The 18403-nt window shown below is 44.3% G+C and overlaps 1 protein-coding gene across 5 annotated transcripts in view; it reads left to right on the forward strand.

Annotated features, from left to right (window-relative positions):
- The first annotated feature begins 2059 nt into the window (after nucleotides 1–2059).
- SLC23A2 (solute carrier family 23 member 2) overlaps nucleotides 2060–18403 on the forward strand; it is a 130376-nt gene continuing 114032 nt past the window's right edge. For all 5 annotated transcript variants that reach the window (XM_047744694.1, XM_047744692.1, XM_047744691.1 and 2 more), the window contains exon 1: nucleotides 2060–2155. The gene's annotated coding sequence lies outside the window, so the exon portion shown is untranslated. The remainder of the gene's footprint in view (nucleotides 2156–18403) is intronic.

Raw genomic sequence — 18403 nt, forward strand, 5'->3', positions numbered from 1 at the left:
TCCAGAAGTTCAGAAAGACATCTGATCAAGAGAGAGAGATTTGGAACCATGAGGAAATGGCTGCCTTTCAGATGGGGTTCGAGAAGGAAGGGACAAAGGAAAAGATGGGAGAGAAAGGAAATGTTAGTAAAAACTAACATTTTTAAGAGTTGAGCATGGGGCAACTGAGAAGGAAGGGGGGCGTGTATAGGACATGCAAGACCCAGTGGTATTATCCCGAAAAGAGTTTCAAGAAGGAGGGAGAAGTCAATGGAAGATTACAGAGCCGTCTCTGTAGAAAAGAAGGGCTCTAAACAGGCAATTGGATTTGGTCCTTAGAAGGTCACTGGTGACGTCTGAGAAAGCAGGGAGTGACAGCATCAGCCTGAGGAGGGATGGGAAAGAGAGATGAGGAAGAGAGGCTGCGACAGTGGAAGTTTTTTTTAGGATAGAGAAAATCTGTGAGGGAGAAAGGGACACTGAAGATGCAATAAAGACTCTCCCCTTTTTCTATCCCAGATCTCACATCCTGGCTGAGCAAGACAGAGTACTCCCGACCCCACCCCCCAAAATAGACGTTGGCTGGAAAATATTCTCACTGCTGGGGATGTTACAGGGAGAGGGGACATGAATTTTTCTCCAGGTGTTTTGTCACAAACTTTTCATCTCTTATTTCCTCCATCTTCCGTGAGGCTCTGAACACCTGACATTCCAATGTAGAAAAAAATTTTTTAATTCAAGTATAGTTGACATACAATAGAATGTGTACTGAATTTTACAAGCCAACTCCTGTATTTTAAACCTACAAGTTATTAGAGAGGTAAATATGATGACACATTATTGATTCTTACAAACACAGACTATACTTTGTATTTGATGAAATTCCCAGCGGCTAGTCATACCCCTCCCCCCTCATTGATATGTATGATACCTATAACATGGAGTTCCCCAAAGTGTGTGAATCAGGCAGAAATTCCGATGATGAAATCTGCTCCTCCCCATGTCAGGTCAAACACGGTCCTCAATTCTTCAGCTCTCTCGAGACTTGCTTGGGGGAACTAGTCAGTTATTATTCGGTGGAAACAGCAACCACGACAGTGATTTCAAGATGGAAGGTGCTATGAAAGTGCTAATTATTAGTGGGGTTTTTTTGTTTGTTTGTTTGCTTGTTTGTTTCTGGCCATGTATTCAGATAGTCTTCAGCAGTGGCTCACGAAGTGTGAATAACGGACAGCAGCCCCAGCAGCATCACCTGCGAAGCTGTCAGAAATGCAAGTTCCTCTCGCTCCAGACCTCCGGCCTCAGCAGCCAGGGGGTGGGGCCCAACCACGTGCGTCTCACCCGTGCACTCAAGGTGGGGCTGCGATGCGCTAAATTTTACACGCAGCCCCTTCCGCTCGGCGGCCCTGACCCAGCGGCATCACCCGGGGCTTCTTTAGAAATGCAAAATCTCCGGCTGCACCCCAGACTCGCTGCATCACAACCCGCGGTTAAACACGATCCCCGGGGCAGCGGAGTGTGAGAAACCCCGGGCTGTGTTACGGTGTCCGCATGATGTAATGAGGCCCTCTCCTCCAGTAAGTTAAAAACCTGACGGCCTAAACCGAGAAACGGTGAAATTGCCTTGAAACCTCCAGCCATCCCCCCACCCCCCGCCCAATGCGCCGCGCCAATTGCACGATTATCTTCCCGCAGCGGTGACAAGGCTCAGTGTCAGGCAGGGTAAAAGGGGAGAGCCAGGAGGGGGAGACTCCGGGCGGGCGCTCTGCATTCCAGGTGGGCCCCAGGAGCAGGTGTGGCGGTAAGGCGCGAGGAGGGGGGCGACTTCCACGCAGGGGAGGGAGCTAAAGGGGAACTGGGGTGGGGTGCGCGCAAGGAACGCCGCGGGGGGCGGCTGGGGTGGGGGCCCCTTGCCCCGCCCGGGGCCCGGCGTGAGAGGGGGCACAGCCCCTCCCCTGGGGGGAGGCCGGCGGGCGGGGGGTCGGGGGCGGAGAGGGAGGTGGGTCCTGGGCCGGCGCGGGGGCGGGCGGCTCCACGGCTCCCCGCCCCCGGCCCGCCCCTCCGCGGCGCCATTTTGCAGGCGGCTGTCGCGGGGACCAGAGGCGGAGGCGGCGGCGGCTGGCACTGCGGCGCCGAGGCGCGGCAGCAGGACTGGAGACCAGCGAGCTGCAGCCAGGTGAGAGCCGGGCCGCCGCGCCCCCCGCCCGGCCCGCGAGCCGCACCTGCCGGGCCGGGCCACGAGGTGCCCGCCGCGCCCACGAGGCCTGCCTGGCACGGCCCCCGCGCGCTGTCACCGGCCCCGCGGCGCGGCCTGCGCCCCCCAAGCCCCGGCCGGTTCCCCGGGTCCCCGCACCCGCGGGCCAGGGTGGCCGCGGGGCCCGTGGATGCCCCGCAACCCCCCAGCCTCCGCCGCCCCACCGGGCCCGGTCTGGCCCCTGGGCGCTCACCCTGGCCGCCCGGGGAGACGCAGCGCGCTCGGGCCCTCAGGCCGCGCCGCCGGGAGGCAAGTGGGTCCCCCCGGGACCGGACTGGCTGGCCGCCGCCGCCTCCTCCCGGGCCCTCGGCCCACGCGTCCTGGGGTCGCTCTCTCCTCGTCCCTACCCGGGAGGTGCGCGCGGGCATCCCCGCGCCCCCCGGGATTCAGGGCCATCAAGAGGGCGGCGGGGGGGTGGTTTGCCTTGTACATTTTTTGCTTCCTTCTCTCCTACAAAGGCTGCGCCAAGTAATTTTAGAAGCTGCTGCTCCGACCCTAGGGCCTTTCTCTCAGGCCTGTTCCCCCGGGGGTCGCGAATTCCCGTTGTTGCTACCTTGCTGGAAGGAGAAGTTGACGTTCTTAAGTGTAATTACTTTAAGGGCTCAGAATTTTCTCCTTCCTTTGACTCTGGATATACCCTTGAGTGGGTAGCTGACAGGAACTCGGCCTACAGTCTGGGGGTTTTAAGCATGACTGATGAGAAATTGATTGTCAGAGTAAAGGGTAAATGAGGGCAACTGCAGGTGGAAGAAAGTCACCCATAAGGGATTTCTAGGTCTGGGGTGTCAGCCGCGGCTGTTACTTTTATTCCTGCAATGCTGGAAGATGGGAGGGGGAAGATGCTGCCCCTGCTGACGTTTGGGTGTGCTGAGGAGGCCGGTGATGTGCGAGGACGCGGGACCGGGAGTCCCGAGGCAGTCTGGTTTGAGCTGTCATTAATTGGCCATGTGACTTCTCGCGGCCAGTTTTCTTCCTCTCTAAAGCCAGAGACAAGAATCAGGGGTAGCTGAAGCTTTTTTATTTTTATGTTTTTGCATTTGAATGCTGTTGGGCTGGGGCCTCACTGTTTCCAGTTGTCTACACTTGCCTTTTTGGCTTAGCGCATGACTTTTCCCTGAATAGCCCGGGAGGTGTTGGATTCAGGTGAGATTTATAAAGGGCCTTTCTGCTCAGACATTCTGAATTCTGTCCTGGGTTATGGTTGGCTGTCTCAGGATCACTTGTGAACCTGTCACTCGTGGTCTCTTTTCCCTTACCAGAATTTAATAGCTTTTGGGCACCAGCCTCTTAAATGGCTGGCAGTGGGTATGCAGTGGAAGGCCTCCTAGCACACCTGGTAGTTGAAAGGAGGTGAGCAGGTGTGTCTAGCCCAGCTACCTGTTTCACCTGACAGCCTGAGCGTGAGCTATCTGCTTTCTAGACCATTTCCTTTGTCAAAATGGCGACCGGCTTCTTTCTTTGAATTCCAGGGCATTTCTCTTGGATTTTTTTTGCTCTGAGTGGGGAGTGATTTTTTTTTTTTTTTTAAAAGGAAAGGTATTTCAGGAACTTTATATATTGATCCCCCCCCCCCTTTTTCACATGGTTGCATGGCAGTTGTATTTTCTGACTGGCAAAAGTTAATTAAGCTGAGTTTTAATGTTTCTTAGGATGTTTCAAAAATGCTTATGAAAGTACTTGGGTAGAATATTGGAGAGGGCTTTGCTAGGTTTCATGCCAGCCGCACTGCCTGTCGCATTTGTGCAGCAAAGCCTAGAGGTTTTAGTCCTGCAGGAGTTAGATCTCACAGAAGCAAGCTCACATAGCCTTCCATTAGTCCATCTGCTAATTTGGTGTCAGGTGCTGTTGAACAAATAATTGTGGAATCACACTCAGTCTTCTGCCCTTAAGAAGGCCAAGGTCTGGGGTATTAGAAATCCTGAGTTGGCTATTGCCCTCCTGTTCAGTGTCTCTAAAGACAAACCTGGGATCCTCTTGGGGATTCCTTTCTGGCACCACTGGTATCTTGAGGAATTTTCCCATTTTGCTTAAGGGAAATAAAAGTCAGCATCATAATTTGCAATTACATAGTGCTTTGTACTTGTAAATGAAAGCTTTTTAAAAACTTATTTTTATTTAATCCTCTTAGGCTTTTTTTAAATTTAAACATTTTACAGTCCTTCCCTGACCTGTTTCCGGGCCTTGCCTATATAACTCCCAACACACTAGTCTGTTCCCAATGCCACATAACCTCATTAACTCATTTTTTACTCCCTGCTGTTCTTCTAGTTATTCTCTTCTCAGAGGGCTGCCGGTCTGGGCTTTTATTCTTTTGCTAGAGAACATTCCTGCTCCAGGTTAAGCTGTGGCTGTACATTATTGACTTAGGATTTAAAGGAGCTCTGTGTGTGCTTTATGGCACTTCTTTTTCTCCCCAGCTTTGCTTTTTCTAGCCTGTTATTTTGTCACAGGTTCTATATTGACTGTCAAATCATGGAGGTTTGCTTGCAGCTTCTTCTTTTCACAGAACTTTGACATATTTAGTACATTTATTGAGAACCTGCTGTGGGCCAGGCAGTGTTTTTGGTGCTCTGGTTGCTGCATGGAGATTCTCTGCCCTCATGGAGCTCACACTCTTGGTGAGGTGGCAGACAGAGATTTCATGCCCTGAAGAAGAATCTGGCAGGATTGAGGGTACTAAGTGTTGACATTGAAGCTGAAATTTTAGGAATGATAGACAGGAAAGCCCTGAGTCACCTCTGAGTGAAGATGTGAAGGAAGTGAGTCATGTGGATATCTGAGGGCAGAACATTCCCAGCTGAGGAAGCAGCAGGTGCAAAGGCCCTGAGGCAGAAGGAGAGCATTTGGTTTTACGGTCAAAGAGACCGTGGGAATTGAATCATGTAAGGCCATGTGACAGTAAGGCTTATGGATTTTACTTTGACAGGAATGGGAGCCGATGGAAGGTTTTGAGTAGAGGGGACATTGACCTAGGTTTTAACAGGGATGTGCTGGTTATTACTGTTTGAGAATCAACTAGAAGCAGGGAGGGCGGGGCAGCACTGTATCCTCCTGGGTGAGGGCTGAGGGTGGTGGTCAGACCAGGGTGACGGGAGGGGATTCTGAGGTGGGGCTGAGGAGATGCTGATGGACCAGATATGTGAGGGGAGGGTAGTGGTGTACCAAAGAGAGTTAAGGGCAGTGTCCAAGTTTCTGGCCTATGCACTTAGAATGAAAGGAACCCAAGGTGTCCAAGGTAACAAAGGGCATGGTGGCCAACCTGACAAGCCCAAATGCAGTCAGAAAGGGAGGGAGTGGGTGTTTGGGGGGAGCTCCTCCTTCACGGAAATGTAAATCTTTTGGGGCACTTCTGTTGTCCGTAGTCTTAATTCTCTCCTCTGACCTCGGCAAGTCCCTGACCTCAGGTGTAGGTGGCTTCTAAGGCCCTCTGAAGACGTACTCCATGAAGGAGAGTTCCATCTACTTGCTATTCAATAGCCCTTTCTTGTACCTCTTCAGTGGGGTTGCATGTTATGCAGGCCTAGAATCTAAAGATAGCACAAAAAGCAAAGAGCTGGATTCATCAGAAATGACCTTTGAAAATTCCTATTTCCCAGGAAGTGTGGCATGAGCTGCTGCTCATAACAGTTTGTACCGAAACATCTGAGTCTGTGAATGTGATGAACACAGGTGAGAACCGTGGCTAATTTCACAGAAGATCATATTTGGGACTTGGTCCAGTGTCCTCACTGCCGGCCACTGCTCAGAAGCTTTAAGTCGCAGCCCCAGACCCTTCTGCTGGCCATCGTTTGACTGCAATTCTTACTCCCCATTTCTCTGCAGCCTCAGTGAGGGGGTCCCAGTTGCCTTGGGCCGTTGCTCGCCTGGCCGCCCCAGACCATGGCTTTCTCTGGTCACTGGTCAGGAAAGCCTTCTTCATCCGCAGTTCTTTCCATAGGTTCTGCCCTCGGGTCTGTCGCCTTGGGGTGCCTCTGAAGCCCGCTGGAAGCTCACCCATCCCGGCAGCCACCTCCCTCTCAGTTCACTCCGAACAGGAGTCTTACAGGGCTGAGTCCCCCCATCTTCTAAGATGAATGTGAGTGCGGTTTAACAAAGCACACTTCTTGTCCGGGAGCCTCTCCAGGCAATAGAAGGGACCCGAGAAAGACTGGGCGGGGGCCCCCAGGAGCTTGGGCCCATGCAGATGGGCTCAGAGCTGAGCACTGGACATCAGTATGGTTAGGCAACTGGCAGGCAACTGCATTTTATTGATGAAGAAATTGGAGTTTGGTTAACTTACCTGAGTTAACTCCTCCTGGGTCTTGATTTCTCCTCTTCAGCTCCAGTAGTCCAGGGATAGAATGCTTTTCCCAGGTTTTGTCTGAAACTCTGGGTTTGTAAGTCCCTGTTGGCATAGAAGAGGGTAGAGAAGCTAGAGTTGGGTGCCAGGTGCTCTGCCAGCACCTCCTGTGATCACGAATGTCCTTTGATCATGGCAGCCCCGGGTGATGGCCATTATTCTGGTTCCCACTTCACAGCTGAGGAGGCTGAGGTCGGGATCATTCTTGCTTTGTACCCCCATCTTTCTCTTATCTGGCCTGTTTTTTATTCCCAGCTATGGTGTTCCTCTGTGTACTCCGGCTTGGTCCTTGGCTCCTCCTTTTTTTTTTTAAGTTTTTTTTTTTTTTTTTTTAAAGTAATGTCTACACCCAGCACCCACCATGGGGCTTGAACCCACAACCTCTAGATGAAGAGTTGTACACTTCACTGACTAAGCCAGCCAGGCGCCCTGGGCCCTTTGTTCCTTTTGTTAGTTCTCCCTGGCATCTCCTGTAGGAGTCTTCTGCAAGCCCCACCCCAATCTCAGCACACAGTCCTTTCTTTTACTTGGTCTCCCTTCAAGGTGGCATCCCTTTCCCACCAGCTTCATTTAATTAAACTTGCATTAGCGTTTTTGTTCTGGACCATCCCTTTTTAGGAGGCCGTAGTGTTATGACTCTAGGGATGGTTTTCTCCACCCTTCTTCTGGTGGAGAGTCCTGCTGGAAATGCTGTTTGTCACATATTGCCACTGTAGTTGGGATTTCAGCCTCAAATTGGTTTGGCTCTCCTGTCCCCTCCGCAGTGCTGGCTGAAATCCTTTGCTGTCTCCAAAGGCAAATCCCCTGGCTTGGCAGGTGCAGTCTCTTGTCTGACGTGGTAGAACTCAAACTGGAGAGTTTCTTCTTCAGAAGGTCTGGGGTGGGGCCCGATAATTTGCATTTCGGATGCTGCCAGTAAGAGAATCCTTGGCACCTGTTCTGGTAAATCGAGTTTTACTAAGGCACAGCCGTGTGCATTCAGGACACCATATGACCTGCAGGCCTAAAATATTTGCTCTCTGGCCCTTTATACAAAGAGTTTGATTACCTTTGCTTCACAGTGGTATGGATGACCTCAGTGCTGAACACTTTCTGTTGAATTCATATTTTATCATCGAGAACTCTATATATTAAGAGACTGATTCACAAATTATTCCTCAGAAGTATGATATGGGGAATATATGCATATTTTGAAGTGTTAGGGAGTATAACAAGCATGGCACTTCTTTTAAGTCTTCTGTTTTATCTAAAAATAATGTGAGTTTTTTTATTCTATTCCAGAAACCTCAGTGCTTGGTTTAATATGAAACATTTTTCCTCCTTAATCTTTGAGTAAAGTTGATGCTACTGGATATGTTATTTTAATCCTATTTTCACTCTGTTTGAGAAATAAGCCATTAAGATTTGCATTTTTTGTCATAAGTTGCAAATATTTGTCTATGCTTTGAGTTCAGTTCTGTCAATCTTTTTCTTTCTCGTCCTCTCTGTATCTTAAGAATTTATTAATATTTTTTATATGTTTTTTCGTTCTTTTTAAAAATATTTGGCTGTTATTTAATACTTGGAGTGTGGCATGGAGTATGGATTTTTTTTCCTGTACATTTTTTTCCCGCACCATTTATTTGTTAATTCATCCTTGTCTTATTAAATTAAAATGACACCTTAATCATATGTTGAATCCTTAGATCTGTTGTGGGAATTGCTGTTTTATTCCATTTATCTGTCTGTTCCTTTGCCATGACCTTGCTATTTTCATCATTATAATCACTCTATGGTAGGCTTTACTCTCTGGTAGTGCCTATGCTCTGTTTTTGTTGTTGTTGTTTTATCCCGTATTTTTCAGTTTAGGGTTCCAAAATAACTTAGTGGGAAATCTCATTAAATGTATATAAATTTGGGGAGACTTGTCATCTTTATAATATTGAATTATTCTGTCCGTGAATATGAATCTTTGGGTTTATGCAATCTTTTATAGCTTTTGTTTTTTCCCTAATGTCTGCAGGTTACTTGTTTCTTGCTCTTTATTTAAAAATATTTATTTAGAATGAGGTGATTTCCCCTTGCCCCTCCCTTCTTCCCAGTGGTAAAGAGCAAGAATAGAGAAAGAACCTGATTGCATTCTATGTATCTTCCAACCAAGTGCCTGTATTACTCAGGGTGGTTATGTTAGCCAAAATCTGTGTCCTAACAAAATAAAAAGTTACTTTTTTTTTTTTTTCCCCAAACATTTACTTATTTGAGAGAACACACAAGGGGGAGGGGGAGAAGGAGAGAGAATCTCAAGCAGACCCCCGCTGAGCAGGGAACCCTACGTGGGGCTTGATCACAGGGCCCCAAGATCATGACCTGAGCAGAAGTCCGATGCTTAACCCACTAAGCCATGCAGGAGCCCCCATTTGCAGTCTTTTTCTTATACATTTCTTTTTTTCTTTCTTCTTTTTTTCTTTTTTTAAAGTAGGCTCTGTGCCCAGTGCAAGGCTTGGACTTGCTACCCCGAGATCAAGAGTTGCATGCTCTCCTGAGCCAGTCATATGCCTCATATGTTTTTTTTTCCTTAATAAATTATAGAGTATTTATAGAACAGGTTTTAATGTGACAGTCCTTTTAGTCAGTTTTTACCGGAATGCATTATTGTATATAATTTTCAATGATATTAAAGAAGTGTCCTCTTCTCAAGGTCTTTTTCACTAAATTGCAGTATTCTATGTACATAATGTTTTTGAATGAACAAAGTTTGTCACCTTGACATTGACCCTGCAGATTTGTGTACCACAAAAATCCTTGGTAGAGTTTGTCCCTGTTATTGTGGTAATTCTCCACAAAGAAGTTCAGTTTCCCTGCTGATTTGAGGATGACCTCAAATTTCTTGCCAGGAGGAATTATAGGAGTTCTATCTTATCTTCAGGTTCATCCCAAGGGCGTCTATTTTCTGACCATGCCGTCGTATTGTGCAGCCGCTGGCATCTTTTGTGTCCAGGTTTCTGACCCGCAGTCTTTGAAAATGTGCTCTTCCTCAGAGAAGTTTTTGTGGTTTCTTGTTTCCCTTCCTTTCTCTTTCATCCCTGTGAAGATGAACGGAACACTCTAGCAATCTCCATTTGCCTCCTCCGTTGAAGTTCTTTTTGCACCTGCTTCCTGACCCCCGGTGTGAGTTCAGGCCCTGCCCTGTCCTGCAGCCTGTGGGTCCCTCCCCACCCCCCATTTCAAGTGATGGGTTTGTGCCCTCGCCTCTTGAGCTCCCTGTAGGATCTGCTGTGGGCTCCCCCACGGTGGGGGGGATGCCCAGATGCTGCTCCGCACCCCCTCAGAAGCCCTGGTGGGGGTAGATGGGGCAGGGAATCTTTTATTCCTTGGGCAGTAAAGGCAGACGGGGTCCAGCTCACTTTTCCTAGCTTTTAGTTCAGTGCCTGTGGCAATGCTCCAGAGTGGCTTCAACTTTTTTTCTTCCAATTTCTGTTTTCAACTTTTAACATCTCATACTTTCTTTATTTTTTTTTTTTGAATAGGTGACAGGTGTCAGTCAACTCCTAAAATACATTTTCCAGACTTTGTTTTGACTGACTCCCTTTCATTGATAAGTATATACACATCAAGTGTGACCGTGCGCATCTTAAGCAAGTTTCACAGAAACCATACCTAACTTCGTGTGTGTGGTTCTGAAATCTTATACTCCTGTTTGATGAAAAAATCAGTTGTGATGCCCTGAATTAGATTGAGATCTGGCCATGAAATCCATACATGACTTTGCCTGTGAGTTGGAAAGGTTATCTATCCATACTGTCCTCTGGTCAAGGAACTGCATGGGCTTCAGAAGGAGCAATGGCGAAGGGCCTCGACACAGAATAACCTGCAAAAAAAAAGAAAAGTTGAGTTGAGTTGTTATCCATAACCCCACCTTTTTATTTTTATTTATTTATTTTAACCCCACCTTTTCAATTTTTTAAAAATTTTTAAAAAAGATTTTATCTATTTGACACAGAGAAATCACAAGTAGGCAGAGAGAGAGGGGAAGCAGGCTCCCCACTGAGCAGAGAGCCTGATGTGTAGGGCTCAATCCCAGGACCCCAAGATCATGACCTGAACCAAAGGCAGAGAGAGGCCCAACCCACTGAGCCACTTGGGTGCCCCTGAACCCCACCTTTTTAAAGGGTGTGCTTCAGTTGTTTTAGTATGTTCACAGAGCTGTGGCTGCCACCACTATCTCCTCTCTAGACCATTTTTGTGAGCCCAGACAGAAAACCCCGTACCTATCAGTGGTCGGTCCCTATCCCTCCCTCCCCTCCCCTCAGCCAACCTCTGGCAACCATGCACCTGCACTGTTTCTGTGGATTTGCTTTATCTAGATATTTCCTGTAAATGGAATCCTACCATATGTCCTCTTTCGTGATGGGCTTTTAACCTGTTTTCATAATTTATCCACATGGTGGCCGGTGTCAGTGCTGCATTATTAGTCAGTCGATGGGCATTTGGCTATTTCTCCATGGTGGCTTCTATGAGTTCTGCTTCCCTGCATGTTCCTGTGCACGGGTTAGTGTGAGCATGTTTCCCTTCTTTTGGATAAATATCAAAGTGTGGGATTACTGGGTTATATGATAATTCTCTGTGTAACACTTTTGGGAACTGCCAGACTTTTTCAGAGTAGGTGGGTCGGCAAGATGACAGTTGTTCTCCTCCTCATCCTCACCAACACTTGTTAGTGCCTGTTTGGTTGTAGCCATTCCAGTGGGTATGAACTGTTATCTCACTGTTGATTTCATTTACATTTCCCTAATGACTAAAGGCGGGGAGAGCATCTTTTCATGTGCTTATTGGCCATTTATATAATGTCTCTGGAGAAACGACTATTCAGATCCTTTTTAACTGGGTCATTGTCTTTTTATTGTTAATGTTTTATGTACTAGTTTCTTACCTGATAAAAAGTTTATAAACTTTCCCCATTTTATGGGTTACCTTTTACTTTCTGATGTCCTTTTCAAACAAAAGTTGTTTTGTCTTAATTTTGGTTTAGTTTGTTAAATAAATTTTAAATTTTTAAAAAAAGGTTGTTTTTGTTTTAATTTTGATTTATTTTAGAAAGAGAGTGCAAGTGGGGTGAGGGTCAGAGGGAGAGGGTAAGAATCCCAAGTGGCCTCCCTGCTGAGTTTGGAGCCTGACGTGGGGCTCAGATCTCACAACGCTGAGATCATGACCTGAGCCAAAATCAAAAGTGGGTGCTTAGTCAGCCAAGCCACCAGGCCCCCAAAACATAAGTTTTTAATTTTGGGGAAGTCGCACTTACCTATTTTGTTGTTGTTGTGCTTTTGATGTCCTATCTAACGAATCATTGCCTCACCCAAAGTCGCCAAGATTTCCTATATGTTGCCCCTATGTTTTTTTTAAGAGTTTAAAAAAATATATATAGTTTTAAGTAGTCTACCTGACTTGGGGCTCGAACTCATGAATGCTCCTCCAACCAATCCATCCAGATTGAGTTTTATAAGAGTTTTTTTTTTCTTAAGAGTTTTATAGTTTTATCTTTTAGACTTAGGTCTTTGATTCGTTTTGAGTTAATTTTTGTATATGGTGTGAGGTAGGGGTCCAGCTTCATTCCTTTATGTGTGATTTCCGGTTCTCTCGGCACCGTTTGTTCAAGATTGTTCTTTCCTCATTGAATTGTTCTGGCACCCTTGTTGTAAATCACCTGATCATAAATGTTACAGTTTACTTCTGGATTCTCTCTTCTGTCCCATAGATCTATTTGTCCATCCTTATACCAGGGTGTCAAAATTACTGTAGATTTGTACTAAGTTTTGAAATTGGAAAACATGAGTCCTCCAGTTTTGTTCTTTCTCAAGATTGTTTTGGCTTTTCTGGGTCCTTTGCATTTTTATTTGAATTTTAGGATCATTTTGTCGATTTTTGCCAGAAAGGCAGATGGGATTTTTGATAGTGATTGCATTGAATCTGTAGATCAGTCTCGATAGTATTGCCAAGAACTACATATTTTTAACTGAAAAATTTCACGAGATATTAATCTATTTGCACTAGGAGCAATGCGTTTTATGTTCTAGCTTATTCTAGCCCATTCCATTCTTTTTTTTTTTTTTTTTTAGTTAAAATAATTGCTGGCCCCAGCTCCCTGAATTGATTTCTCTATTCATGTTCGTGGGTTGTTAATTTATTGTTTGTAAAACATGCCTTGGGTCAGTGGTCCTCAACCTTGACAACAAATTGGAATCATCTGGAGAACTAAGAAATGACAGCTGCCTGGTCTCATCCGAGAAGCTAAGGTACACTCGATCAGGAGTATAGCCTGACTGTTGGGGTTAAGAAAAAAAAATTCCTAGGTGATTTCAGTGTGCAGCCAGGGTTGGGAACTTTTGCTCTAAGTGAAGTCAAGTGCAGCTATTTGCCCCTTTGAGAGCCTCTGCCTAGTTGACGGAAAGTACTGTGGGATGAAGTGTGCGTAATGTTAGCTGCAGAGCCTCATGCTAGAGAGGTCCGTGCGCTTTTTCTTCATTTAACCTGAGCACTGACATTGTTTTTCCAAGAAATAAAAGGCTTTTGCCTTTCTCCTGGGTGTGTGTAGTTGTCAGTGGTCTGTAGAGAGGGCAAGGATAGAGCAGTCCCTGGGGAGTGTCCTTTCTCAGGAATTTTTGTGTCTTTTGCTTTTCTGCGATAGGAAATGGACTGATTTGAGAAGAATATGCAGGAAATGCATGACTCTTTTACGGATTGTTGTATAAAGAATCCTGAAACTATTGGTTAGTTATTATTGAAGTATATGCGGCTGTTGGTTAGAACTGATCAGAATTAAAGTCAGAATTACTGGAAAAATAGCTGAAAGTGAGTCCTGTCTCAGAATATTAAGGAATATTAAGACTGAGGTGGAAACACACAAATTAGCTTGTTTTACTCAGTGAATATTTCTTTTCCCAATTTACTTGAAAGTAAAATTTTTTGTTTGTGCACCTGTACATATGCACATGTGTATATTCGTATTTTGAAATAGAGATACAGGGGCTTTTTAAACCATTTTTTTAAAAAAATTAGTAATGTAACTTAGGCATATGACTAAATTATTAAATAGCCCTTTAAAACGTGGCTTTTAACAGCTCATTTGTGCTGAATGCATCATGTTTTATTTGACAAATCCTTCTATTGTTGGGCATTTAGCTTATGAGCCGTTTTTTGCTGCGGTGAACACAACACAATAGTGAGCAGCCTTGTATGGAAATCTGGGTGCATTTTTCAGATTATTTCTTTAGGCTACTTTTTTGGAAAGGACATCATTTGCATTTTTAAGGCTTTGCTACATAACATATATATAGGATACTTATTGTATCCAGGTTAACATACTGGGAATCATTGTTATGGTTAAACTTTCCTCCCCGCTCCCTTTTTTTAAAACCAATTTGGGCAAAGAATAGAATCATATTTATTTTGCTTTTCTTTGATAGCTAGTGGGTTTGAACACTTTTGAGTTTTGGGGGCCGTTTATATTTTGTTTGGCTTATTTATTTCTTTTACCAATTTTTCTAGCTTTGTGTTCCATCTTTTTCCTGGTGATTTATAGCAGTTCTTTTTACAGCCAGGATATTAGCATTTTAGTAAATGTTACAAATATGTTTCCCTTTTTGTCTTGTTATTTTATGATGTATCCAGGAAGTGTTTTTTTTTTTTAAAGGTTTTATTAATTTATTTATTTGATAGAGATCCCAAGTAAGCAGAGAGGCAGAGAGCGAGGAGGAAGCAGGCTCCCCGCTGAGCAGAGAGAGCCCGATGCGGGGCTCAATCCCAGGACCCTGGGATCATGACTCAAGCCAAAGGCAAAGGCTTTAACCCACTGAGCCACCCACGTGCCCTCCAGGAAGTTTTATTTGTAGATCATTTTTAGGGCTTTAGCTTAAAAAAAAAAAAAAAAAAGACTCATTTTTCAGACTCTAAGGTTTCAAACAAAGCATTTTTCTTAAAGATGAATAAAAATCTGTCAGAATGTGATTTTGCTTAAAAGGTTTTTTAGATTTCAAATCTGCTTGTCTTTCAAAGTATGATGGGAATAATCAGCTGAATTTTAAAAAGTTAGATATGAACTTGAAGATTTTTCACCATCCTGGTCCCAATAAATAGGAACTTTAAGTGGGAGCACCCGGAAGTTGGGTGCTGTTATTCTGAAGAACCAGAAAGGGAGGCTAGAGGTCATTGACAAGCTTTCCACTCCACTTTTAAATTTCGACACTTCTGGTGTTTCATACTTTTCCGTTTGGGCACGTATGGTGTCTCTTTGGGGTTGATGGAGTTATTGAGCTTTCATTCCTTGTTTTTGTGCCGGTACGATTAAAAATGGAGACTTTTGCATCATACTTAAATAATAGCCTCTAGTAACTCTTTCTAATTATATCCTTTAGGCTTTTTCCAAAGTATGGACTTGGTCTGTATTCCAGGTCTCTGGAAACACTTGTCCTAACTAGTTTTTAGTCTCTGTTAGTCTTGTTAACTCCTGAGGTCGTGGGCGGGATTTTAATAACACGTGTAGCACAGGACTCAGAGAAGGTGCTCCGGGCTCTCTGTGCCTATCCACACATTCTGTTTCCCTCTCCACAGTTTCTAGTGGGAAATGAGACCGGTTTGGTATCTATTCTCTTGCTGCTTCTGGCTGGGTGTGAGACCCTGCTTTCCTTCTGTGCCCCTCCCTCCCTTGGCTGGTGAGTCTGTGGGTTTTCTAATCCATCCTTTGTGTTCATTCTGAGGATACTGAGGTACATCTGGGGAGAAGTGGCCTGAGACCTCCGCATGACCATCTCCAGGTCTTCCCTGGTTCTGAGTTCAAAATTTTGACCCTGAGTCACTTCAGTTCTAATGACAGGGATTATCTAATTGTGATCATTCTTAGACACTGGAAAAGTTTTCAGGAGTTTTGGGGTTAGCAGGTCCCTGGGGGGATCTTGTCATCCCTCTTCACACACACTTCTGATTCTACTCCAGAATTATTCCTGTCTTCCATAGTAATGAGGCCGTGGAAATGGGTACAGGAGCGGGGAGCAATAGCAGGGGAGCCCCCTTGAGCTGTCAAGTCTGGGTGCGTCAAGGAGCAAGCACCCCACACCAGCAGGCAGAGAATGGGGCTGTTCAGAGAGAGATTGGGGCGTTAGAGGATAAAAGCACGTCCAGTCTGATGGGAAGCTTTTGGGGTTAGTTTTTCAGCTTAGTTGAACTTAGCTGTACTTGTTCACGTGCTAAGGCACAGTTTGTTAAGGAAAAATGGAACGGTTTGTGTTAGCTGAGCTTGACTTATTACCACTGATAATTGTCATTGGGCTGTGTTTTTTAATTCAGTCATTTTGCCAGGAGTATAAATCAGACATTACTCCTTAGATCTTTGGGTAATTAAGGAAGATTGGCAACCCTCCATTTTTCTTGAATTAAGTCATTATTATCCTATTTGTAATACGGGATTAAATGTGTTAAGCAAAGGAAAGGCATTTTTAATTTTTTTGAAAGACGGTTGCAACTTAAGCATGTGGGCAAAATTATTTTTATTGGCTTGTTTTGCATGTATATTTACAAGTTTTAAGCTTTTTTTTTCTAATCACAAATATAATACATGTTCATTAATAATGTAAAACAGACAAGCATAAAGAAATAGGACGCCACATACAATCTGACACTCAGGAAGGATCACTGTTAATATTTAGGTAAAGTATCTAGACTGCCTGTTTACCAAACAAGCATAGTTTTTATATAAAAATGGGGAGGGTATTCTGCCTCTTCCCTCCCTCCCCCCACTTAGTAACAGAGCTGGACTGTTTTCCTGAATGGCTTTTGTAGTGTTTTATTGTAAAGCATTTTATTGTCATAATTTAGTTAGCCAGCCCTTAAATATTGAGTATCGACTTATTCTATAACTAAAGTAAATATAATTATACTCCTCTAGTTATATTCCTAGAGCAATGATTTTATTGGATATGCATTTTTATTTTTTTAAAGAATTGATTTATTTGAGAGAGTGGGGGAGGAGGGGATGGGTGGGCTCACACACCAGCAGGGGGAGGGGCAGAGGGAAAGGGAGGGAATCTCAAGCAGACTCCCTGCTGACTCTCCATTCAGGGACCCTGAGATCATGACTGAAGTGGAAACCAAGAGCTGGCTGCTTGACCAGCTAAGCTACCCAGTTGCTCCTGGATATGCATTTTTAAAGGGATGGATGTTAAACATTTAAAAGTTATTTTGACCAAAAACATCTAGATGAAAATGAAGGTGAATATTTCTCTCATCTTGGAATGAGGAGGGGCTTCCTAAGTACAAAAGTATTAGAAGCAATTGCGAAAAGATGTGAGATTGGATTTTAGGGAGGTGAAAAAGCTGTTCTTTATTTCAAGTGATGTAAACAGAAAGGAAAAAGAAGTCTTTTACTTCTGGGGGAAATTGTTTGCAACATGACGAACGGTTAATGTCCATGATTTGTAAGGAGCTCTTACCAGTGAATAAGAAAAAAGTCAAACCTACTGAAAAAAATGGACAAAAGGCACTTTAACAGTTCATAAGAGAACTATAGATGCATGGATCAAAGAAATCAAGATTGAAACCAGGTGTCATTATTCTCATGTCAAATACGCAAATTAAAAAAAAAAAAAATCCAGGACTGGCAAGTGAATTTAACATACAGTTTTCTTCTCTTGTGTTTTCTTTGATGGCTTGTCAGTTTTCCCAGAAGGATTTGGGAAGGTTTCCCATTTCCTATTTCGTTACCAGGAAGGTTAGGATGTAACTGGCCTATAAATTTGTCTTGAGCCTGGCATCTTTTTTTTGAGCATAATTCTTTGTTTTTATAGTTTTCTCTATTTGTGTACTGTTACTTGTTCAGGATTTAAAAAAATTGTTTTTAAAAAGTTGCCCATTTTGCCTAAATTTTGGGGTACATACATTTGCTTCTTTTAAGTCAGTTACAAAATACAAACTCAATGTAAGAGCATGAAGAGTAATACATAATATCTTGTGTTTTGCCCTCGTTTTCAGAAGATAGCCTTTGTCCTGTTCAGCAAGTATTTTAAGTTTCATGGAAGAGGTTTGGTATTTGTTTTTTGATTTAGGAGTAGGTATTTTGTCACCCTTTTTGGCATCTATGGAATTGACAAAATGATTTGGTTGCTTAGTTTCTGGCCTGAGAATGGTACTGGCCCCAGGGCTATGTCCTTCCTGCTTCTGAAGTATTAACATCCTTTTTTAAGGAAATGGTAAAATATAAAGATAACAGTTCTATATATATGTCTGTTACACTCCCCCCCCACCCAAATTTTGTGTGTGTGTTTTGTTTTTCTCTGTGAAATCAAAACCTTGAAACTGTAGCATTTAGTACCTTTGCATATCCCAATTAAGAAACTAGAGAAGAGCTGTAAATATTTTCGAGTGCGTTCAGAGTGGCCTTTACAGGGGGAAAGTCACATGGTACATCATTGAGCTGCAAGTGATGTTTCCTCTGAACTGCTCACAGGGGCCTTGGCTTTGATCTCAGCCTTGTAACCCTGTGTGCGAAGGGCAGGTCTTCACATTTCCAGAGTGTGGTGGCATACAAAGGGGAAGGGTGCTGGCTGGTGCTGGGACAGAAGTTCAGGGATGCACACTGATAATTCAGTCTTGCTTTTGTTGAGTGGCTCCTCCTGCTTAATTTTTCTCTCAAAAATACACTTGTATTTTTCCAGTATTAGAACTTCTGACCCGATTCTGTGTTTTGGTGTCTGATAGTCTAGTGGAGTAGAACGCCAGTCCTTCCAAACCCTGGTTTTACTAATCAGCTTAAAAAAATGCTTTCCAAAAACAAATCTTCATGGGGTCATAGTACTTGCCCTTGTCCC

This window comes from Lutra lutra, chromosome 9 (assembly GCF_902655055.1).
Source record: "Lutra lutra chromosome 9, mLutLut1.2, whole genome shotgun sequence".
NCBI lineage: Eukaryota > Metazoa > Chordata > Mammalia > Carnivora > Mustelidae > Lutra > Lutra lutra.